The sequence below is a fragment of the Mercenaria mercenaria genome, chromosome 19 (assembly GCF_021730395.1).
Source record: "Mercenaria mercenaria strain notata chromosome 19, MADL_Memer_1, whole genome shotgun sequence".
NCBI lineage: Eukaryota > Metazoa > Mollusca > Bivalvia > Venerida > Veneridae > Mercenaria > Mercenaria mercenaria.
Genome location: NC_069379.1, coordinates 20,381,734 through 20,406,871, shown reverse-complemented (window position 1 = coordinate 20,406,871; position 25,138 = coordinate 20,381,734). Strand labels below are relative to the sequence as shown.

The window sequence follows — 25,138 nt, the reverse complement described above, 5'->3', positions numbered from 1 at the left end:
TATTTATGTGCGTTTCTGTGAAGGGTCAGTAGATTTTCATGTCGTTCTAGGCTAGGAATAAGTGGTCGGTAAATAAAATCCGTTAGAGGGTTTGCTAGTAACCCTCCACAGAAATATGTGGGGTCAGAATGATAAACATAAACCTCGCCCCAATTTTCCATACTGAACCAACATATTTCCGTGGGACGATTTGTAGCGAAGCACTCATGCTGTACATGTTACAAAGGTAAACAGTAATATCGTTTGGTATATATAAAGTTTGTCACTACGCTTTCCTGTTCGATGGTGAATTCATTACTCACGTGTGAGACTATGTTGTACGTTCCTCTTCAGTCTGGCACATAAAGGACAGACTGATATCAATAGGGTCATTACAAAAGTATCTCGATATGGCATGCTGTTATCGGCTCGAGTGGATTTTTGCCAGACCCGATCTTACGAGGCGCTCAAACGCCGAGTGTGATCCCACCTTGCAAAATCCACGAGAGCCGAATACAAAATCCAAGATCAAGCTACAGTTGTAATGATCCATTTATGATATGCCTCTACATTTCTGTTTGTTGTTTTGTTTTTGAACGAAATCTTCAATATTCATCGATAGTAAAGTGGAACTAAGTGAAGTTTTTAGGTGTGCTTTTTATAGAACTGTGTCAGGTCATGCATATTAATGACATTAATCTGGCAGCATACAATACAAGAGGTACAATACGGAGTTAAAAAGGTATAATACGGAATTTTTTCTGCCTGTTCATATTTAATTATGAAATACAGCCATTTTTTAACACAATGTATCTATGTATATAATAAAGCGGACAATTGTCTTGCAACAAGCCATGTAAATGCTATAAAAGGTTATGTAAAAACTCTTACCGTACTTGGATTCAGTGTTTTTATATCTTCTAATTCTTTGGGATTATGGAGTCCATTCAACATATATGTAATAGAGTTCCGCTTAAGCCGGTGCTAGGAGCGTGAGAGATGTTGCACATTTCTTAACCTCTCATGAACAGATTCAGTCAAACCGAGTCTGCTATTATTCTTCTTGGTTGCATTCTTTGCTTCCAAAGGATCCTTTTACAGATTTTAGTAATGATCATGATGCACTTGCGTATTTTCTTTTCATATAAGAAATTTGTTAGTGCCTACAATGTTTCGTCTAACAAGAAAAAATGTGAAATGTGAGACTCACATACCCTGAAATGCGTTTTAAGACTTTAAATACCTTTATCTTTTTTATTGTAATTGTTTGTTAGTGGGAAACATTCGAAGTGCCAATCAGCCGTTACTGCTAGGCAGACTTTTGATCAAGATATGTAATCAAGGCCATGATTGAAACTTTGCAATCTGAACACACTGGAATTTAACACAGCGTTATTAATTATACATGTCTTTACTCTTATGACTGGAGGTAAAATGCATTATTTGTCTGAGAGGTTCAAGGTTGACAACTACGACATGTCTGATAGCAGGGTTTGAGAAGGCTGAACTGAAACCTCTAGAGCCCTAGTTACCCTAACAGGTTACTGAGCGTTCCAAGGCGGTGTCGCTAATTTAACTTGATTCTCTGTACAGATTTATATGCTATGTATTTTGTCTTGAATGTTTGTGGTGCTGAATATTGCATATCACAGTCGATAACAATATTCAACTTTAGTATAAAAAAATGCTTTCTTTAAAAAAAAACAAAAAACAGCCGGTCAGTAGTAGCTATGCAATTCGTTTGATATCACTATGGGTTATTTTTTTACAGACTTTTAATTCCTTTTATTAAGCTACATAATAACTGACTCATTTTGATTGTGCCTGCTCGTGAGAGGTAATAAATGAGTTACACCACTCACGCCCCATTTCATCTATTTCCCCAATCGGTCAATTTTGCAGTTTTTGCATGTTAATTTTAAAGAAGAATTTGACAATTTGTTTCACATCTTTAAAATGCGGTTAAAATTTATCTTAGAATTTCTATTGACTGGAGATGTTTGTAAATAATCACGATTGGGATCTACTTAAAACTTCAGTAATGCAGTACTGACACAATGTATATGCTAGAGATGGCCCCAAATCGGCAAATAAAATACATTTTACTGTTTGTAACTAAAGTCGTTTCCGTTAAAGTAATTAAAATGCCAAAATCCATATTTATGTGACAGTTATTCAGAATTGACTCATGCTGTAAAATCGGATTGTTTTGGGAAGCTACACGTTTGCTTATAACTGTCGCCACATGTTCCTTGTAGGCAAGCTAGTTTATTGCAACAGCGGGGTGCCTTCATTTGCAGTAATCTATTTTCAAACCTTTTTGGTGCTAATTAGTCAAATTTAACAAATTCAAAGTTAAACTTGACGCTTATTTTCATATTTGAAAACATGAACAAGTACCACATTGCTTAATGTAAAACTTAAAATTAACAAGTTTATTTGTATATTATACTATATACCTTATAATGCATTAGGTTATAATAGAATATATGCTGTATGCATTCACGATTGAACACAGTATAAATGTGTACTACCATTATACAACTGGAAGTTTTTTAAACAGCCGAGTGATACTGCATGACATTTCGTTATGAAAGTAGCTTCACATACACAATTAATTCAATATTTAGTAAAGTCAAGTATATTTGATGAGGATTTTGTACATTGGAAGTTTTATCTAAATAGAATATAGTTTAGTGAAAGATAGCCATTGGATAGCTGTAAGTATGTATGCGGCATTGAACCAATACACGGTAACTGTTAAACTGTTTGTATTTGTAATCTAGACTAATATGCTGAATAATTATCTTAGGCCTACTAATATTAAATGTACAAACATTACAGAAATGTGAAAATATTATACTTCTACGAATACATGTTGAACTCCATAATTCACGTTTGTCAGTTAAAGCATTACCAAAGGGGATACATGAAAAACATGTGCATTTCTTCTACCATTATTCTAATGAGAATTTCGTGCGTCTGGATTCAGCAAGGCATGATGGTATATCTCTCGACAATATGTACACATCTTTAAAGAAAACATCATGATTCTGTAACGTGAACATTTACCTGAAAATTGCTACTATCAATTTCAAAAGTAACGTGATAATATGTTTGGTTTTAGCATTTCATGTGCCCCTTTTCCTTTGTAAAGTTCTATTTTATTTTGGTTCACATACGCAAAAAACACAAATTTGCGTAAAAGCATATGATTTACACCAGGGCCTACAAGGCGCAAAATAGCGCAGGTTGTATTTTGGTTCATACGGCGAAAGGTTTTTCTTTCGAGTATGAACAATTTTTCTCCAGTGAGAAAATCTTGCGCATGTAATGACGTCATTAAGTCTTCCTTAAACTGCCAGCAATATGTGTTTTCAATGTTGGACAATTGTCCCTTACTGTCTTGGTGAAATTCTGCATAGTATATACTAGTCTGTGTTTTGTTCATAGAAGATAACTCGTGAGGCTATTCAATATTTGTATATTTAGGTCCCTTTTCTTCTCAAAACATACGGATAATCAGAACCAAGACTGATGAAGTTAGAATATATAAAAGAATTATTTTTTTTAACAAAATAAGATTATCTAGTTGGTACCAGACTAAGTATATACCGGAGAGACAACACGGCCACTAGAAGGCTTTGACGAAACGAAACGTAGCTAGGTGGTAGTAGAAGATAATCAATCTTCCGATTCTGGGGAACAAAATGTTCTTTAAGAAAAACTGCAACTTATGTTTGACCAACGATCATCATTTTGAAATTTAAAATATCATGTAACTTACACATACTACGGCATTCTTTAAATTTAATAATCAGAAATAACTCTTAAGTCATTTATAGTCGTTGGGGACTTTTCTTCGTGGATTTCACGGCTACATTAACCCAGAAAATTAAATCCTACAAACACATAAAATTCCCATTTATTTCATTTCATAAGATGAAGTTCAAGAACTTCTAGCTGAAATAAATATCCTTTTTGGGAAAAAAAGCACGAAACTTTTTACTTACTAAAAAAGAAGTTTAAGGAAAGATTAACGATATTCTGCAAATTATGGTGCCGCCGAGACAACCGAGACAATGCAATGATCCTAGGTTCAACTGTTAGTGTTACGGCTGTGACCGATATTTATGGAATTTCTAATCTCACATAGAACATTTTACGATCTTTACGATATTTATATAGACAGATTATCGCTTAATTAGTTAATGAAAATCGTTTGAAAGTCAACTCTTTTGTTGCGGTAAAGATTGAGGGAGGGATTCACAATTGCAGTTTTGTATTAATATTTTCATCTAATAATTAGTTTTCTTAATAGCCTTTTTAAAAGTTATCCTTATCGCTTCATCAGTGCATTTAAACCTGGAAAAGAAAGGAACTGGTGTTGCTGAGGTTTCTATTTCATTAGCTGCCAAATCTTATCAGTATCAGATATTGATATGACGTTTGACAATGTGCCACTCAGGAATATCTTAAATGGTATAATTTATCTATATACACCACAATGACATATGAAAAAATATCATTTAACGATATCAATGTTGGACAAATATATTTCCTGAAACATTTAACTAATAGCAACAAACTTGGGTTTTAATACCTTAATAAATGAAGATACATTTTCTACGAACCGGGAAGAAACTTTCCAATTAAGTGTTATTTTGCATTTGCAGAAGTTTATCCGTGTAATAGATCGTCCAATATCCGTTACTTGTGATCGTCTTAGCTCGCTGTGATAGGCACCCTGCTTTGTGGTGAAAGCAATATGATGTCGTGCGGTAATATAATATGGACGTACGGTAAGCCTTTCGTCATGGCTCGCAGAATTCAGGGTGGGAATAAAATATTTATATAAAACAGTGTTTTGATTTACATTTTACATTTGAAATGAATGGCTGTCTTATGCATGTCCACTTTATGTAACCCAATTTCAATGCCACCGTTAGTATCTAATAAGATATACTGGTTATATATTGATATTTTCCCATGAGTGGGGTGCATGTTTTCTTTTACTTATTACGCTTACTTTTACTTAAGACGGCTCTCCCATAATGACTTGACTTCAGTTAGACCCAATTTTGAAACATTACCCAAACAACTTTTCGTATTTCATTGTTCATTTTTCTTTCCCCATTCATGCAGTGATGCAGAACGTGTGTTACCTGAATTTCCTGAATCGCATGTCAGGTAAAGCCTTTTATTCCCGATATTTAACAAGAGAGTGACAGATTGATCGACATGTATTGCTTTTAGTATTAAAATCAGTGATTTGTTAGCTTTTGAACTTCTAATACAGTTGACTGAGAATTGTAAATCTAAAAAATATTTGCATGTTCAGTTTTGCTTGGTCGGAGAAGATTGTAGTAAAGTATGTATATTATAGGGTCAGTTGATTACATCTCTGTCGAAATGACAACTCCTTTAAAAAAAATCATTTTTACTAAATCAAATACTTGGAAAACAAAACAAGAACGTTTTTCCTTGATTAAAACTATGATAGAAATGAGCAACATATGCAAATGTGCAAAGACAGTTAAATGAAGCACGTTCTAAAGGGCGGTGTCCTTTCTTTACAGTAATTTGGTCCTTCTTTAATATTCACATGATTTAATGGAATAAACTCCCAGACGTTAGTCAGTATCGAAGATTTATCCTTCTTTGGAATTAATACACTGGCACTAGAGAACTCTAGCACGTTGTTAACGTGAAGACATTCCTTGGTCGTGCTGTTCACTTCATCGTAGAGAACGGATAAACAGGCACTGATGTGCAAGCAAGATTTCACACATTCTAGTCGGCTTCTGAAGTGGAAAAAATGCAAAGGGTCAAATAGTTCGACATAAAAGTAGGTATTAAACAGAAAATATGAAATACGATCTTAAATACGGCCCCTTTGAGCCCTGACCACTCCTTAAGTTGGCCCTATAAAAAGAAGACTTGTAGCCTAGCTATGTGTTTTTGTTTGCAAAATACTCAATATTTATATCTATTTCATCTTCAAATGCATTTAATGACATATCGCACAGTTTTCTTTATGTATATAGGCAAAACTTACAGACAGGATTTCTTTAAACTTTGTGTATTGACTGAAAATCGAGTTTTAAACGGAAATATGTATTAAAAATCATACTTACCCAGGCTTTACCTTGTATTACCTGATCTTGAAAATAGATTTTCCCCCAGTATTTTCCGACTTTAAAGGGCAGATAATTCATGACCAAGGTTGGGTACCTATGATCTGTTTTTATTTCATATTTCTGCTTTTGATTTGATTCTCTGTCAGTAAACACAGTTTAAAGAAGAAACTTTGTCCGTAAGAACATTCTGCCCATTGTCAATATAGGCACTTAGGCACAAGTCCTTAACTATGAAAATGACAAAATGATGCCGCAAAGTCTTGGTCTTTCATATGAACCAAATTTCTGTAAAATTTGTATTCTGACTGCAACTGAAGTCTGAAGCTGAAATATTAATTAAAATGCACAGTTTCATTGCCTTGATATAGAAATATCTGCCCTTGAAATTTGGCTTTTTATCTTATTTTCCGATTTTCAAGGGCTGATAATTCAAGATCAAGCCCGGGTACCTATGAATTTTATATACATTTTTTCGTTTTAAACTTGACTCTTAGTAAGTACACAAAGCTTAAAGAAATTCTGTCCGTAATATTGTAAAAATCAAGATCAAGCCCGGGAACCTATGACTTTTATATACAAATTTTCGTTTTAAACTTGACTCTTAGTCAGTACACAAAGCTTAAAGAAATTCTGTCCGTAATATTGTAAATATAAGCGATCATGACATTCAACAATACTTTCAACATTGTATCCAAATGTCATATAATCACGCATATAAGACATTACCTACCTCGTATGACTGGTTTGTAACAAGAATAGCACAATGCCTAGTTCTCACTGACACGACATTACCTGAATGCTCCAAAACAAATAGAGCTTTTTTTGTAAAAACATGTGAACAACATATCGTAAGCCATTTGATATCATGTTGTCAGAAGAATTAAAGCACTCAAAAGAAAAAGAACTCGATGATTAAGCTAAGCTATAAAATTCTTGGTTAAGTTTGTCGTTTACAAAATTCGTGCTTCGGCAGAGAGAAGAAAATTAATGCATTTACAGGGGAGTTCTTTCTTTTGCTATTTTGGTATCAAATGTCTTAAGCTTATCCCTAGTATCATTTATTTTGTGACTTTTGTTTTCCAGTGTAGGTATTCGCCTAGTAACAGTGTTATTTTAAGTGTAAAAGAAGTAGAAATATGTTATTTTAAGGATGGACAAATGGGTCAATGTCTACCCGTGGAATATATATATTCACAATGAACAATATTAAAAACATACTTTACTTAAACGTAATTCACTCCACTGTGTTCAATAAAGTGCTTGTTGTGTGTTTGTTTACTTGGTTCTATTTTTACATACAATGCACATAATATATTCTATTGTTTGCACATACATGCATACGCTTAGTGGAGTTTTGTTTAGGAGACTGCGTGGGGATCATGGCTATACCTACTGAAGCATCGTCCTCTATTTGCAAAGATGTATATAACTAATGCACGATAAAATATACACCTAATAGAAACAAATATATATTTTATAAGTATAAGAATCACTGAGCTTTATTTCGTACATTGTGATTTCACATTATGGCATGAGCGGAATAGGTATAATTTCTAAAAAAAAAAAACGTTGAAAAGATTTGAAAAATAAATCGGTCAAATAATCTTCACATTTTCACTCGCGGCTATGTCACTCGAGAAAATATTGCATCTGCAATTCGATGAGTATTAAATATAATCATTCACTGTATCGTAACTGTTTAGGTGGTAACGAGGCTTTGTGATGTAAATAGAAATAACGTACGTCATGACATTTCAAAAGTGCATAACAACTTTGAATGCCGGTTTAATTGTTTTAATAGAGTTGCGTTAAACATTTCCTAAGCAATCGTGAGCTTCACTATAAAAAAAAGCGCATCTAACAAGGTATCTAATTTTCATACTATTTTGATCAAAATCATAAATGTAATACATATATCTACTAAAAATATAATTCGTTATGATGCTATTTCTACACGACAGCTAAGGGTGTAAGACGGGAAGAATCGAGCCCCGGTAGAACCACTGGAAACTCTTGTCCGGAATACAAGAAAGTTTCGATCTTACACTAGTCAGGGTTAAAATACAATTGCTGAGTTTTGAGATAAAATTTTTCCTCCCTCTATTCCTAACCATGTACCAGACTTAATCATTTAAGAAATATTTCGATATGTTTTCTTTCAGAGGAACACACTAACAAACAAACATTACGGTACTGAAAAATGAGAAACAATGCAAAAGGTGATCAAGATTCTTGGTCACAATACAGATATAGTGTTATTACCTAGCAGTCACTGAGTAGCAAGAAATGTCAGTTATATGTCCTTTGTCTATGTAATATACATTTCGGTACACATCTGTTATGGTAAATACAAAACAGCACGAAAATAACAGAACAACAATTTCCACACATATTCGTACACGGAATTCCATAACTTAAGAGACTAAATGAATGATAAAATGTAGAGAACTACAGTAAACCTCACTTATAAGGAACTCGGATATAAGGAACACTCGGTTATAAGGAACGATTTTCAATTCCCCGATCTAATTACTTCTTTCTTCAACGTAAAAATCCTCGGATATAGGGAAGTCGGTTATAAGGAACACTCGGTTATAAGGAACACTTTTTCTGGTCCCAAAGTACGAAATTCAATGGAAAACCCCTCGGTTATAGCGAACAGACATAAAGAATAAAAATTATTAAAAACTGGAAATAAACAGGGGAATCGCTGATGACGTCAGAGTAACGTCGGCACTTTCACGCGTTTTATGCACATGAATAAACACATATTATTTCTTTTCTATGATCTTTAGTTTGTTATTTCGCGGATATAATAAAAAGAAAATAAATAATATCATCATTAACTTATATTTACTCGAGATTATGTTTGAGAGCCACATGTATTAGGTATTTCATGTAAACAATAGTAAACGAAAACCAGTCGTGGACACGGTCATGTCATACTATCCTAAATAAATGTGTTAATTACGCGTGATTAACAATGGCAAACAGTCCAGCTTTCCAAATTTTCAATTGTAAAAATTATAGCAGGTGCTAAAATGGACAATAGCAAAACTATAGGTATAATTTACACTTTAGTCCATATGTATGGCGCCGTTGTCTATTCGTAATGCACTGTATGTCATAAACACCCTACTTTTAAAGTTTAATCGGTAGTCTAATTTAACATTTTGTATTAATTATTTGAACATTTATTTTATATTAGTATTGATGCCTTTTCACATAACATGCTGCCGAGCAAGGAAAGGGCTGCAACATATCTTATAATCATAATCAAACGTCGGTCAAATAGTGTTCGCTATACAATTTGTGTTCGTTATACAAACCTCGGTTACAAGGAATTAGTTCGCTATATGGATATAAGGAACCTCGGTTATAAGGAACAAATTTTAGAGGTCCCAAGCTGTTCCTTATATGCGAGGTTTACTGTACTAGATATTTCATCCATGTTAACTGTAACCGTTAACAACTGAGCACTTTTTAACTTTTTTCTTTAAACTTATTAAACCTTTCAATAAATTGGCCTGTAGATGGGCATAAACGAGTATTGATGTACCGAGTATAAACTCGTAATGCCTTACTTATGTCTTTGTCAATATCGGAAGCTATACAAGCATTTATTACAGTCTCCCGACTTTCCGGGTAAGGCCAAATGTATAGGTATGTTTCTTGCGTTATCATCATTTATAAAACGGTCTGCAACATCTAACGAGGTATAAAACGATACATTAAATTTAATAAAAACCTTTGTTTTTAGGATAATTGAAATTTGATCACACATTTAAGAAAATTTTCGCACTTGTTGCCATTGAACTTGAAGACTCTCTAAAACATGCACCAGGAGAGGAGATCGTTTATGCAAATTGTGTTCTTTAAAGTGTATGACATCTAAATATCATTTTCGTTTTTACTGCTCAAATTACTGCGATATTTAATATAAATATTTTTGGCCAACTGCCTGGCATACCTTTGAAAAATATGCATCTTTTATTTACATAGGTAATTTTATCTTTTTTAGATACTGTTCAGGAATTGTCATGGCACTTTTTTTCGATGTTAACTATGGGAAACCAAAGGCTTAAATAAAACTGTTAAAGGATGAATTACATCAGTTTGCAAGTTAGGTTCATCACTATTAGACTTATCTTTACTAAATTATGTATCATCACCGCACTTTGTATTGCGTTCATCGTAAATTTATTCCAAGTTCACACATTTCTAAGAAGCAGTCTCTTGATGAAAAGCTCTTAAAAGGTATTGTTTTGCAGATATATTCATATAATATGCATTAATTGTTTTTTAATTATAAGCCAAAGAACCCAATCTAATCCTATCCTAAATCTATATCTTTATTTTTGCAGAAATAGATGAATATATTGAAAGACGGCACAATGAATGAAAACACGAGAACTGAAAAAGAAAACAACCAAAAACAAACAAAAAAAAAAAAAAAACAAACCAAAAAACAAAAAAAACAAAAAAACAACAACAAAAAACAACAACACAAAAGCAAATAATACATATACATTACAAGATAGTATCTTGGAAACTTTTCAAATAATGAAAATTGTGTTAATATACCTTTTGGGAAGCTGCATTTTGGGAACATAACTTTTTCTATTGGATATTCATCGTTGTGCTTTTACGGTTGAATAATAGAGCAATATACTGCGTATGATCACGGTATCAAACGGGAGGAATCAATGGCAAGCAAAAGACTAATTAAACATATCCGAAACGAAAAGTATCATTGAAAAAGGGACCAACTAATCACAGGACAAATTAGAAATCAATGTTGTTTATTTGGCTATTTATGCGTAAGACAGGATTTCTTCTATGATCTCGGGATATTTGGTCGACAATTCTAGCAAACTCTTTTAGTGCCAAAGAGGCGACAGGAAAAACTATTACCGTCCTTAAGGGTAAAATTTTTCAACGAATGTGTATTTCAGTTAATTTATAACGAGACATTCAGTAAGTACGTGTCTGGGTTTTATGCACGCTAGTTCACAGAAAGGGCATAAAACCTTCTCGGTTAGGAGAATTGACCATTTATTAGAATACGAACTTGGATAATTCAAGATCCCAGGTATAAAAAATGTCAAGTTTATGTCATTATCGATGGATATTTTATTAATAATTGGGCTTGTGTGTGACCATCCACGGAAATACATGAGATCAGCATGATAAGTTGGGTGGGGAGTCATGCATTAGCGGAATCCCCCAAAATTATTATACAGACCGTAAATACTTCAGTGGAGGGTCACCAACAAACCCTATAATTTATTTGTTTTATCGACTTCTTATTTTTAGTTAAGAACATCATGAAAATCTACTGACCCACTGAAATATAGGATGTCTTCACGTGACCACCTTTTGTCCAATGGAATTGCTAGAATCTAATATGAGGTAAAGCAATTATGTATAGCCTAAATCGACATGAAAATCCACTGATCTTCCACAGAAATATCGGGACCATCACATGCCTACCCTTTAACCAATGAAAAGATCAATAATATCTTTCCCTAAATCTGTCTGTGGTCTTTGGGACCATAGAGGCAAAGCTTATTTTTGAGAATTACATAACAGACTTTTTTCATATAAACTTAGGTGGTAGTGACTGAGATTTAAATTAGCTCAGTAACTTGAAAGGCGATATTTTCAACAACACTGCATTCCTATTTTTAAATATGTTTGTAGTGTCACAAAGTTTGACGTACCGAAGACGAAATACACGTTTATTTGAAGTATCGTTAAGCAATCAAAGAACAAGCCTTAGTGATCGGCCAATAAAATCCGACTGCCTTTAAAATAATTACGATTTTTATCTACAGTTTTTCTGTTTTAAGAAGACATTTTCATTGCAGTCTTTTGCTCTAGTTTGTGGATAATAAGGACACTCATACAACAGTATAAAATCAATCAAGATTAATAATTAATTGTGGCCAATATCGGCTTAATTGATCGAAAATGGAATTATTCAAAACAGTTAATAAACTGGAGATTGTATTGATTGACTGGTTACAGCATTGTTTGTGCATCGATAAATGACTCAAATATATTAAACCTGTATATTTCTAGGTATTTTCTGTCTGCGAAATACAAAAGTACATTTTGTAAATATAATAGTGGTTTACTCCATTTTATCTACTAAAACAATAATAACGTTATTTTTCTACTGATCTTAAAAAATGAGCACTCAAAAAGTTCAGTGATTACTTTTTGAAGGCAGCCGATATTTTGACTATTTCATTTAATGGCTAAAATGTAATACAAGTACTTCACGTCACAGAAGGGGAGAATCAAACAGGTGTTGTAAGGGAAGCAAGTTTTCCATGTACGTAATTGAAATGTAGCCACTGGCCAACATCATCCCATGCATATTTAACCTCTCAGATTTTTCCTGATTTTGACATTTAATATTGATACTAGCAAAACTATCGTCCTTGTCCTCCGTCATCCTATCTGCAATACGACTATAATATTGATACTAGCAAAACTGCCGTCCTTGTCCTCCGTCATCCTGTCTGCAATACGACTATAATATTGATACTAGCAAAACTGCCGTCCTTGACCTCCGTCATCCTGTCTGCAATACGGCTATAATATTGAAAACTGCCGTCCTTGTCCTCCGTCATCCTGTCTGCAATACGACTATAATATTGATACTAGCAAAACTGCCGTCCTTGTCCTCCGTCATCCTGCCTGCAATACGACTATAATATTGATACTAGCAACACTGCCGTCCTTGTCCTCCGTCATCCTGTCTGCAATACGACTATAATATTGATACTAGCAAGACTGCCGTCCTTGTCCTCCGTCATCCTGTCTGCAATACGACTATAATATGGTGTACTAGCAAAGCAAGCCTAAGCATCCTTTCAAAATCAGTAAGATCTTTTTTTATACTGTTAGGCTTATGCTTCTTTAATGCAAAACTATTCTAAAGTAGAATAAAATGTTGATGTCAGAAATATGTCAAATATTTCGAAAGTCTGTAGCTCTTTTCGAAAGGCTGAAATTCAAAACAGAAAACTCTACATCATTATAAACGCAAACCATTATGTATATAAGGAATTCATGTTACCATCATTGTAGTTTCATTGAATTATATTACTGTATAATAGCAAATGTAATAAATATATTCGAGTTTACTTACTTACTTATTATTCTTCGCCCACTGGTGGGCATAGGGCCTTCACCACTGTCCTCCAGTCGTCTCTGTTTTCTGCCTTCTTCTTTGTCTCGCCCTATAAAAGCTTGACTGACCGCAGATCAGCGTCCAGGATTGTTCTTTAAGTCAGTGCTGGTCAGCCTCGTTTTCGTTTGCTCTGGGGGCTCCAATCAAGAGCTTGGCGGGCGATGTTTGTCTGTTCTCTTCGCAGAATAAGCCCCAGCCATCGCCACTTTCTCTCTTTTATGGTGAGAATCACTGACTTCTGCTTGGTCCTCCTCCAGAGCACTTCATTTGAAATCCTTTCAGGCCACTCTATTTCCAGGATTCTGCGAAAGCAGTTGTTGATGAAGAATTGGAGCTTATGTTCAATGCTCTTGGAGTGCTTCCATGTCTCCAAACCGTACAGCAAAACTGACTTTACATTGGAGTTGAAAAGTTTTATCTTCGTTTTCAGCCGAATAATTGTGCTGTTCCAGATCTTGGATAGGGAGTTAAAGGTCTCTCGTGCTTTTCTTTTCCTAATCTTAACATATTCATCAGAGCCGCCTGTCTTGCCCAAGACACTGCCAAGGTAAGTGCACCTCCCCACTTCATCAATCGGCTGATTGCCCAGCGTAACCTGTGATTCACCCCTGTTGTTGATTCACATGCTGTTTGTTTTCCTGATATTGATGTGGAACACTGTCTGCCAGACTCTGTATCTTTTTCTGGATGTGTTGGTTAGTGTGGGAATAGAAAGCTACGTCGCCTGCGAAGTCGAGATCTTTCAATTGCTTCGTGAAGGTCCACTGTAGCCCCTTAGGCTTTCTGGTCGCAATCTTCATGATCCTCCAGTCAACCGCCAGTGAGAAGATCAGAAGAGACAATAAACAACCCTGACACACGCATGTTGAGAGAGTGAAGGAGGGGAAAGGTCCGAATTTTTTGTGTATCACATGGCCGATCGTGTGCAGGTACAGGTTTCGGACTATGTTGATGACCTTATCTGGAACGCCGTAGTGCTTCATTATCTTCCAAATGGTGGCCCTATCTTTCGTTGCGAAGGTTTTGCGGAAGTTTATGAAGTTGATGTACAATGGTGATGGTCATTCTAGTGACTGTTCAACAATGATCCTCAGCGTGGCGATCTGATCGGTGCACGATCTTCCTTGGCGGAATCCTGCCTGTTCATTCCTCATGATCTTGTCTATTGCTGTCTTGATGCGCTTCAGGATTATCCTCGTCAGAACCTTGCTTGGCAACGAAACAGCTGGAGGATGTCCCTCCAGTTCTAACAGTCCCCGAGATCTTCTGTCTTTGGGAGTTTGACAATCAGACCTGTCCTCCATTCTGATGAAATCTCTTCATTTTTTTCCACATACCCTGTAGTAGTCCTATCAGTAGATCTGTAGTTGTTTCGCGATCAGCTATTAAGGCTTTTGATGGGATCCCATCGAGGCCTGGGGCTTTACCATTCTTTAGCATCCCAACTTCATCCATGATCCCGTTCTTGGTGATAGGTCCCGTGTCTATGCCTAACTCATCGCCTTCAGGTATGTCAGGGGGAGTATCAACTGGTGTGACGCTTAGGAATTCACTGAAATGTTGCCCCCACCTTTCAAGTTGCTCGTCTGGCCTTGTCAGTGTCCAACCATCCTTGGATTTGACAGGCTTGTCTGCAGCGCCTCTCTTTCCTGCTAGTGTCCGACTGATGTTGTACAAGGTCTTCATGTCACCACTATCTGCTGCTTCCTGAGCCTCTGTGGCCAGCTGGTCGAGTTTAGAAAAAACAAATATCGTAAATTATTCAATAACTTGTAAAGCATTTAAATTAAGCTGCTTGACAACTACGTAATTCGGCAGTTTCCGTGCGATAACGTATTGTTCTCGTTATGCAAATTGGCGCTCCTCAGGTGTAAAGCATAGCTTTCGGAGAATACAGAAATATCATAGGATTTGACGTCATAATGGGTCTAGCACCTTAAAGCAGAACCGTACTGTAACCTTATTTGCATAGAGTATGCAAATTGTGTAACATATGGAAAAATAGTGACCTTAACTTTTATGTACAGCAGTTTTGAAGTAATTGTCTAGCAAATCTTTTATAAGAGAACACGAAAGAATTTGTATTTTCAAAATTAAATAAAAAAACCAACAAGTAGCATGTAAGTTGTTACTTTATATAGTAACAAGAATGAATGTGTTTTCAGCAGGTTATTGCTTTCACGCACTGATTATCACCTATCGTCCAAGGCTGAAAATTCATAATCATAATCCGCCCGGCGAACACCTGCGCGTGAAACAAATGACCACATAAAACGTCATCATGGTCAGTGGGATTTCAACATGGCGGGCGAGCGGACGTTGGAGTCGTTAGCAAACCGTTTGTTTGACTGTTGGATATTGTCGAGAAAGGACCCATATGATTTTATTGACATCAAGAAGAATTAAAAACATTTTTTTTAATGATGACCTTGTGACTTCATCTGAATATCAGAAATGAACCGGGTGTTTTGTACACATTAAACTGTTGTTTATCGCAGAACTACAATGTTTGCTTTTTAGTAATAAAAATTCCAAGTTTCAACAGTGTTCGGGTATACGTTGTAAAACAGCACGATTCGCACCACACAATTTCAAAATTTCGACGAAGTTGCAGGTTTCTTCTCAGTTAAAATGTTATGACTGCTTTTCATAAAAATAGATCTCCTGCTAAGAAAACTGCAATGTTTTTTCGAATTATGTGTTGTACCACATTTTTAGAATGACAAACCACTTCATGAGTTTAACAGATACATAAATACGAATTTACTTCGCTACTTACTGTCAAGAAAGTCTGTAATTTGTCTAAATGTGTAAGAATAAGTCTAGTGCACTTACTTATATTTTTCCCATTGTTGTCCACATATTGCTTTCCGGGTTCGACTCAACACAGATTTTGAGACAAACGTACCCCAAACTATTTAGCCATTAAAGACATTAATACACGCCAGAGCTGGGCCGGGAAGTGATAAACGGCCCAGAATTCAAAATTGCCTTCGGGTCATTATTCATTTTCAGGGCCGATTATCACCTCCCGGCCCGGTTCTGTTGTGTATTAACCTCTAAATATTACAAGATAGCATCAGGCAAGTTCTTTGCAGTATAGTTATAAAATAATTCTTACAATGTAATCTAAACTTAACTAAGTTAACAAGTACTGTGCATACTTTTATATGAATTGAATAAAATCGTAGTCATTGTCTTGGCCTTGAATATTGTCAGTTTGTGATTAGATATTTATATTTCTCATTTTCTTGCAAATAATGTATAACATGATCATGGAAACAAAAAAGAATACAATTATTCTATGGTGGGTCTTTAAACTGCACAAATGGGAGGGAATATCATAAAACTATAGCGAAGGCCTTGGTAAACGAAGTTTCTAAAAAGTATCCTCGCCTTACATAATTGGATTTCAGTTAAGATTTTAATAAAATTGAAAGGAAAATATCTAACCTTCATGTAACTATTGATCATAAACACTTGGACCGGGAAACTTTTACACTACATTATTTTATTAACCGAGAACTTAAAAGATTATCGAGCAAATCGTCCATAAGTAATATAATTCCGGAAGTACAAACATTGATTTCAGTCCCTGTATGGAGTGACATTGGTTATGTACTTGCATATTGTAAAACATTGAAGTTTTGTAGAAAATAAATATTTTAGCTCGACCTTTCGCAGAAAAAGTAGAGCTATTGTACTCGCCCCATTGTTGGCGTCCCAGTTGGTTAATGTCAAATAAATTATCTCTGTTACTATCAAAGCATTTGACTTGAAGCTTAAATTAGTTATTAACTATCAAAAGCTGAAACTTAAACTGAATAATTTGATTAAACGCCTATTTTTATACGCTGATATATTCAATGGCGTTTTACATAATAATAATTATAATAGTTATAATAACAATATTAATAATGGTATAATAATAATATTGGCAGCCTTATTGTAATAAACAGTCATGACCGCACCCCTCTCCTTGAGGTCATTTTACCCCTATTGCCAATACCAGTGCTTAAAGCATCTGGTACGCCCAGACGAGCTTTACATAGAGGTTCAACATCCCTGTTTAATGGTGCCAGAATATACTATTTAAGAAAAAAATACTACACACTACCCTAACCATAGAGCCTTACCAATAAGTGCGTTTATTAAATAAACCATGGAGATATAGATGTTGAAATGTAAAACCTTTTACAAAAATCTAAGAACTATCACCTGCTGTTTTCGCATGATAAACAGTTATCAAAAAAAAAAAAAAAAAAAAAAAATAAATAAAAACAAATAAATAAAAATAAATAAAACAATGCCGCAAAATCTCTGAAATACAGTGTCTTTAGATTTTTTTTGAATGTGTCAAGTGATTTACTTTTGCGTAGTTCTAACGGCAGTTTATTCCAAAGTTTTGGACCAAAAGTACAGACACTTCTATCATTGAATGTTTGCTCTTGTTGTATGGAACAACATAACGACATTCAGAATTTTCAGACGATCTCAAACCTTGTCTGCTAGGAATATACAATTCTATTAAGTACAGAGGTGCTCTGCCAGTGTGACAGCTATACACGGAAGAAAATATCTTGAACACAATTCTTGCTTTCACCGGCAACCAGTGTAAGTGGTACAATGCTTGTTTAGAACTGTCAAATTTCCAACTGTTAAGGAAAAGTTTTGCGCACATGTTTTGAATACGTTGCATCTTACGCACCTCACAGTTAGCTACACCATACAGTATGACATTGCAATAATCCAGATGTGAAATAACTAGAGACAAAACTAAAATTTCAGCGGTTGCTTTTGTTAAGTATATTCGGATGTTCTTAATTCGTAGGTAATGCAACATGGCTGTACGACATTTGCGATTTACATGATCTTTAAAGTTCAAAGTTTCGTCAAGAAATGCACCGAGATATCTAATTGTGCTTTCACGTTTGACATCATCATAAGCAATGTTAACAGAATTTGTAAAACATTTTTTTCAATTGAGGTCTGCTACCAAACATAAAAAATTCAGTTCATGTGTTCATTTCAATTTGTTTCTATTCATCCAATCATTGATTATAACTGCGCACTTTCAAAGTCTCCGATCGCTTGTGATTCTACGAAAACAGATGTAGGACGAAAGCTTTTATTTGCTATATGATCACCAGCAGAACCGTAGATTGATATGGATTTTGCAATGACATCAAAAAGAGTTCCAGCATAGGTGAGATATAGCCAAGGACCAAGGCAACTGCCCTGGGGCACACCGCATTCGAGATGGCGGTCTGATGAATATACATTGTTGATATTAATCCTACAAGTATGAGGCCTTAAAGAGGAGTCTACCCATTGAAGAGCTGTATCACAGACGCCATGCTGTGCTTTAAGGACATCTAGAAAAGTGTCGTGGTCGACAGTGTCAAAAGCCGCACGCACTTAAGTCAATCGCAATAAGGGCTGTGACTTCCTTTCTCTCCACACCACTTAGAAGATCAGTGACTAACCGAAGTAGCGCAGATTCACAGGAATGGTATTTCCTTTATACAGACTGGTTCTTAGGCAAAATACTGTTTTGATTTACATGTTTGTTTAATCTGTAAAGAGCAGCTTTCCGAATAAGCTTTGATAAAAATGATAAATTACTCACAGGACGATAATTGGAGAGCTCTTGTTCAAGACCGGCTTTTTTAGCAGAGGTCTTACAACTGCTTGTTTGTATTTAACAGGGAAAACCCCTTCGTTTAATGAGAGATCCGCAAATTTAGTGATACTAGAGAAAAGTTCATCTAGTGTACATGTGATTTCAGAATACGTGTTGGCAATATATCTAACTCTGAAGACCTAGTATTCAATTCATTGATGAGATTTTTCACTTCATCTTGAGTCAATTCAGTAAATTTGTTAAACTGTTGTAAATACTTAATTGAGGTTCAAAGTTTTGGTATTCACTTAGGGATTGACTAATTTTTGAGAGTTTTGCTATAAAAGAGTCAGCAAATTTTCCGCCAATGAATGATTAGACTCTCCTTGAGGCAGTTGGTTTTCAAATTTAGTACAAGTTAGCTCAGATACCAATCCATACAGTGTCTTGGAATCACCTTCAGCGTTCTCTATCTTTTCACTGAATGTGTTTCACTTTTGACGTTTGATTTCAAAATTGTATTCATTTCTTACTTGTATATACGACTCAGACTGATCTGTTTTACCATAACGCCCCCATGTACGCTTGTTGCTTTAGATGTTGCAATTTTTTTTTGAACCAAGGTTTGGGTGTTCTCTGAATTATAATACACGAAAAGAAGTAATCCCCATAACTCTGATTTGAATTTTGACAGAGTTATGTTCCTTCCTAGTTTAGATTTTTTAGCTCTGATTTGAAATTGGACAGTTTTTTGACAGAGTTATGCTCCCCCCTTTTTGCTGGCGAGTCAAGCACTGGACTATCTTATGGACAGCTGTTGTTTTATTACTGTTAAAATGTGACTTGGTGTTATAGTCGAGAAACAATATTCTCTACCCATAGGTTTGACAATTGTTTTATGGTCTTACTGTGAACATTTTAAAACACTGAATATTGTATTGTAACAATAAATAAATAAATAAATAAATAAATAAATTCTTAATAGCAAATAATGTAAGATATTATGTGTGTTAGACTATTATACAATAACAGCGTCCAATTTAATTCAATACTTTCCCATCAAGTTCTTTTTTCAGGGCCGGTTATCAAGGATTTTACTACCCACTTTGCGATGTAATTTTCATACTACTTGGAAAAGTCACTCTGGTCTATGGGTGTCCAAGAAATAATCAAAATAATTTTCTCTTATCTTTGTATTTTTTATTTCACAAACTATTCTAAAGGGAGGAATATTCCTCCCTTTCGGCAGCATGACTTTTTTTTACAAATATTGTGTATAATTTAATACATTGAATGAAAAGGGTAGAACGTTCCTCCCTTCTGCAAAATTAGAGAATTCATGTCGATGCTGTTTTACATAAAAAGGGAGAAATATTCCTCCCGTTTAACAATGTATGTTTTACACAGTCTACCTATTATGAAAAGGTTGGAAGGTTCCTCCATTTCACAAACAATGTTTTATACATAAAAACACTGAAAATAAGTTGACATGTTTTACCAAAAAATAAGTGTACTAATAAAAGGGTGGAACGTTCCTACCTTTCTTAAAAATTCATGCCTACGTAACTAATTTAGAGGGAGGAATATTCTTCCCTTGCAACAGCACAAATTTTTCCTAAAATGTATACCAATGAAAAGAACGGAACGTTCCTCCCTTCTGCAAAACTTAAGAAATCTTGTAAATTATGTTTACATAATAAACACTAAAAGAGAAGAATATTCTTTTTTTCAACAAAACATGTTTGGTAACAAATGAAGTCTATAGTTTACTAATGAAACCTCCCTTCTGTAAAACTTTAAGAATTCTTGTAAATTCTGTTAACATAATTAACACTCAAAGGGACGAGGAATATTCCTCCCTTTCAACAATACATGTTTTGTGACAAATAAAGTCTATAGTTTACTAATGGAAAGAGTGGAACGTTCCTCCCTTTTGTAACAATTGAAAATTCTTGCCTACGGTATTTTCATTTCATATATATTTTAAAATTGTCTTTCAACAACACGTTTCCTTTACAATTAAAGGTTTAAAGCCTTTTATTGAAAAGGATGGAACGTTCCTCCATTAAATGAGAAATGAAAATTCGTGTCAATTCAAATTAAATAAAAATAAAAACACTGAATATAAGTTTGACCTGTTTTTACAAAATTGAAATTAATGCTAACTTTATTTGTATTTCATAATAGAGATATTTCTCCCCTTTAACAATACACGTTTTATTTCAAATATTGTGTTTACCAATGTAAAGGGTGGAAGATTCCTCCATTCAGCAAAACTCGAGAATCCCATGATAAATATGCCTACATAAAAACCGCTGAAAAGGGTGGAACGTTTCTCCCATTCTCGAAAATTGAAAATTCATGCTACATAGTATTTAATTAAGTAATGTTTGTATATAGATAAAGTGTTTCTTGGAAACGTACTACTTTCGGTTTAAAGGTGGTTAATCTGAATTTGGATATGTCATGGATTTGTTTGGAGTAAAACTGTACACATATCCTAAGTCCACGACAATTTGAGTAATGTCATATGAGCCGTGCCATGAGAAAACCAACATAGTGGGTTTGCGACCAGCATGGATCCAGACCAGTCTGCGCATCCGCCCAGTCTGGTCAGGATCCATGCTGTTCGCTTTTAAAGCCTATTGGAATTGGAGAAACTGTTAGCGAACAGCATGGATCCTGACCAGACTGCGCGGATGCGCAGGCTGGTCTGGATCCATGCTGGTCGCAAACCCACTATGTTGATTTTCTCATGGCATGGCTCATATATCAATAGTAAGTATTAAAAATATTGAAACTAGTTGCCCAAACAAGATGACATTTTTCTAACAAATATGTAAAATCAACGTATTTATCATAAAGTTCAAATATATTGAAAAGATTTCATTACAGTTTTCATAAACTGGAAAATAGAGAACAATATCGCAGAAAATTAAGAAATAATTAAGGAAAAAATGACAGTTTCATCAATCTTATTGCCTCCTTTTTGTAAAACCAAGATAGGTAAAATAAAAGTCGGAAACTGAAAAAGTTATTAAATGTATTTGCGAGGGTAAATATATCCAGAAGCCTAATCAGGGACATCTCTAAACAGAAAAGCATAACATTTTGTTGAAAAACATATGTTGATAGTATATCTTTAACAGAACTTTCTTAAGCTACAAAATGATTCTACAATGAGACCGACCATGTTTAAACATTTATTTAAACATATGGCAAACGTACGCCAGTGAAAATACTGCTGCGATGGTTGTTGAAAACTTCCCCACTGTCTACTTTCAAGTACACCGATTCTCCTGTTTTCAGATAAAGAAGAACGGTTTGGCCAGCGTCGTCGGTCCCAGAATTCGTATCCACCACGCTGCTCACCATGATTTTGCTATTGACGTAAAGACAGGATGCGATTGAATTGGATGAGAATGGTAAAAGCTCTAAATGAAAGGAGATGATGTAGGCACCAGTTAACGGTACAGTAAAGATTCCAGGATGCACGTTATATCCATTTCCGTAATTGTAAACTACTTTATCGAACCGCAGAATTTGGTTGCTCATTTTTTCTTTGTGGTCCAAATATACAAAAAATGACACATTTCGGGGGCTCAACAGTCTGTCTGCGACTGGCTCCATGACTATATCTTGGTTCTCCAACGTATTTTCAACTTGTGCGTGGTTTTCCGTGCCTTCTTCGAACATTTCTTCTATTTCACCGCGCCATTTAAGCTGTTTATCTGACGCGGTGTCTCAAAGGTATCAATATCTGAAAAGTATTAAACATGTTTCATTATAATTTCAAAGATGACCTAACTTTACTTGTATTAAGTAGTTGCATGTACGTTAAATTCAAATTTTACGCTTTGCAATTGCTGTTTTTGTTTTCATGTTATAAGATATATCTAAGTCTTGTGCATTTACATAAAACACTTTATATTCACGTAGACATTATTTCGAGAATTTATTTCAATATGTTTTATTTTATTCATTCGCAAAATGTTGAATTCCCGACGTTGTGAAAAGTCAAACTGGAAAAGCAGTTGCATATACGCTATGTGGTACGAACTTGACAAAGTTTTCGCGAAAAATATGAATTCGCAAGGATGGAACTTTTTGGCGCGAAAAAAATATCGCGAAAATTAATTACAACCACGAAGTCGCACTTTTCCGCAAATGAAGTCGTCTAAGAAAATAAATTATTAAAATTATAGTTATGTAAAAGCTCGTGTATTTTAGGATCGCTTGAAAGACACAAATACCAATGTTTCGAAAGAACTACATCGCCTAAAACGCTGGTTGCCGTAACATTTGTAAAATAAGTATTTTTTCTTTAAGATTATTTATTTGTAATATTTTTGAAAACATCCATTTGTAATTTAATGTCAATATCTAGAAATACGCAAAGTATTTTCAGAGTGATGATCGAATTGAATATTCTGCAAGTTTTTAAAAGTATTTACAATGTATATCCGGTAATAGTTTATCTTCTATTTCACTATGTGAATATTTCCGGTAATGACATTATTATGAATGTTATTTTATACATCAAGCGCTATGCTCAGGAGTAACTGAAAATATTCAAATTCGTCACCCGTAAACGCGTAACCTATTGATAACCATTAAGCAGGCAAACACTCGGTAACTTAACTCTAAAGTTGTGCCGGTAAGATACTTAACGCACTTCATATTACGTTAGATAGATTTAACACCATTTCTCTTTTTGCCAGACAGTCTTTTTAACATGATTGTTCACATTATATAAAGTATATATAATAATATAAGATAATCTTGAAATAATTTTACCTTGTCTTTCATTGCCATTTCCATAAGGTGCGCACGACGATAAATGAAAATAACCCACCACGCACACCAGGCATAAAATAAAATATGTTACAACCATTTTTCAGTAATGACAGCTTTGTAGTGCATGCCAGCAAATGACTAGACAACACTGTAAGTTCTGAAATAAACATCTGATATTTACCATGACCTTTGATGTAAAGGTGGCCAACGGAATTATGAATGTACCGTGTTCAAGAATCCTATATATCCGTTTACAAAATAATAGTATTCAAATGATCTAAAACATTGTTTAATATTCGATTAATCACCTTTAATAGTAGCTGCCGTGATGAGTATCAGGTATGAGTAGGCGGTCATTGTCAAGTGTTGTAAATTATAACTCAAACGGGAAGTAAGGCAATTACTGAATATTCGGTTATCTTTCGACCATCCCTACACCCTACTTAAACTTAAGTATAAACTACAAGTAGTTAAATTAAAACTACGTGACGAAGTAAATGTTTGTCACACTAATCTGAATGATTTTGTTTAATTTTTATGTATTTTTGTTTCTAAAACATCATTTGAGCTTTGTATGAATATACATTTACACGTCCCTAACATTTTTATTTGCTGAATTTTCTATTCGTATTCTGAAGTTTTGAAAAACATAGGGTTTAATCGAATTCTACATTGTAGAAAGACTTTCTACCAAAATGTGCAGAACTACCGTATAATTAGCAGTCTGAGATGAAACACTTGGTCACTAAACAAATTAATACTGAAACCTTGCCTTCACTTTTAAAGCCCACATTTTCAAACCCACCTTTTCAACACTTGGTAAGAAAAAATGCTCAACTACTGCTTAAACGTAATATGCGACATGTAAATACTTGGTTTTCTGTAGCAGATTAAATTGATTCAATACATGATATTTTCATTTTGATGTAAATGAGATGTTAAACGAATTCCTTTACCGCTATTTGGCACCATATAATTACTCCTGCATCTGCTGTGTTGATACCGTAAATAAGATCCATATACAGGGGTGGTATAGAACGTCATCAACAGGTGCGCGCAACACTTCCCGTTGCGGCTTTTTTATGTCAAAACACCTCGATTCGGTGAGTAAACTTGCGATTATTTCATCGGTAACGAATACATTTGGAAATGACATATAGTCTAAAGTACCCGCATGTGGTTCTTGTTTATCACTGACGTTTGCATTTTTCAAGAAAGTCTTACGTTTAAGAGAACATTCGAGCACAATGCACTTCATGGAAACACTTCCCCATTCACCACACCATATTATATCGCATAAAAAGTGTTTACATGCATTTCTTATGACTAAATGCCTTGACGGGTATTCTTTTATGGCAAACAGAGGTCAGTGATACCTTAATTGATTACTGGATT

The 25,138-nt window shown here is 34.7% G+C and overlaps 2 long non-coding RNA genes across 2 annotated transcripts; both read right to left on the bottom strand.

The window, feature by feature from the left end:
- Positions 1-5,402: 5,402 nt before the first annotated feature.
- Positions 5,403-24,089, bottom strand: LOC123542180 (uncharacterized). Its single transcript, XR_006684677.2, has 2 exons — positions 23,925-24,089; positions 5,403-5,783 (listed from the first exon to the last, which is right to left on the bottom strand). It is a non-coding gene; the product is annotated as an uncharacterized LOC123542180 (long non-coding RNA).
- On the bottom strand, positions 21,011-23,918 carry LOC123542179 (uncharacterized). Its single transcript, XR_006684676.2, has 2 exons — positions 23,744-23,918; positions 21,011-22,706 (listed from the first exon to the last, which is right to left on the bottom strand). It is a non-coding gene; the product is annotated as an uncharacterized LOC123542179 (long non-coding RNA).
- Positions 24,090-25,138: the final 1,049 nt, after the last annotated feature.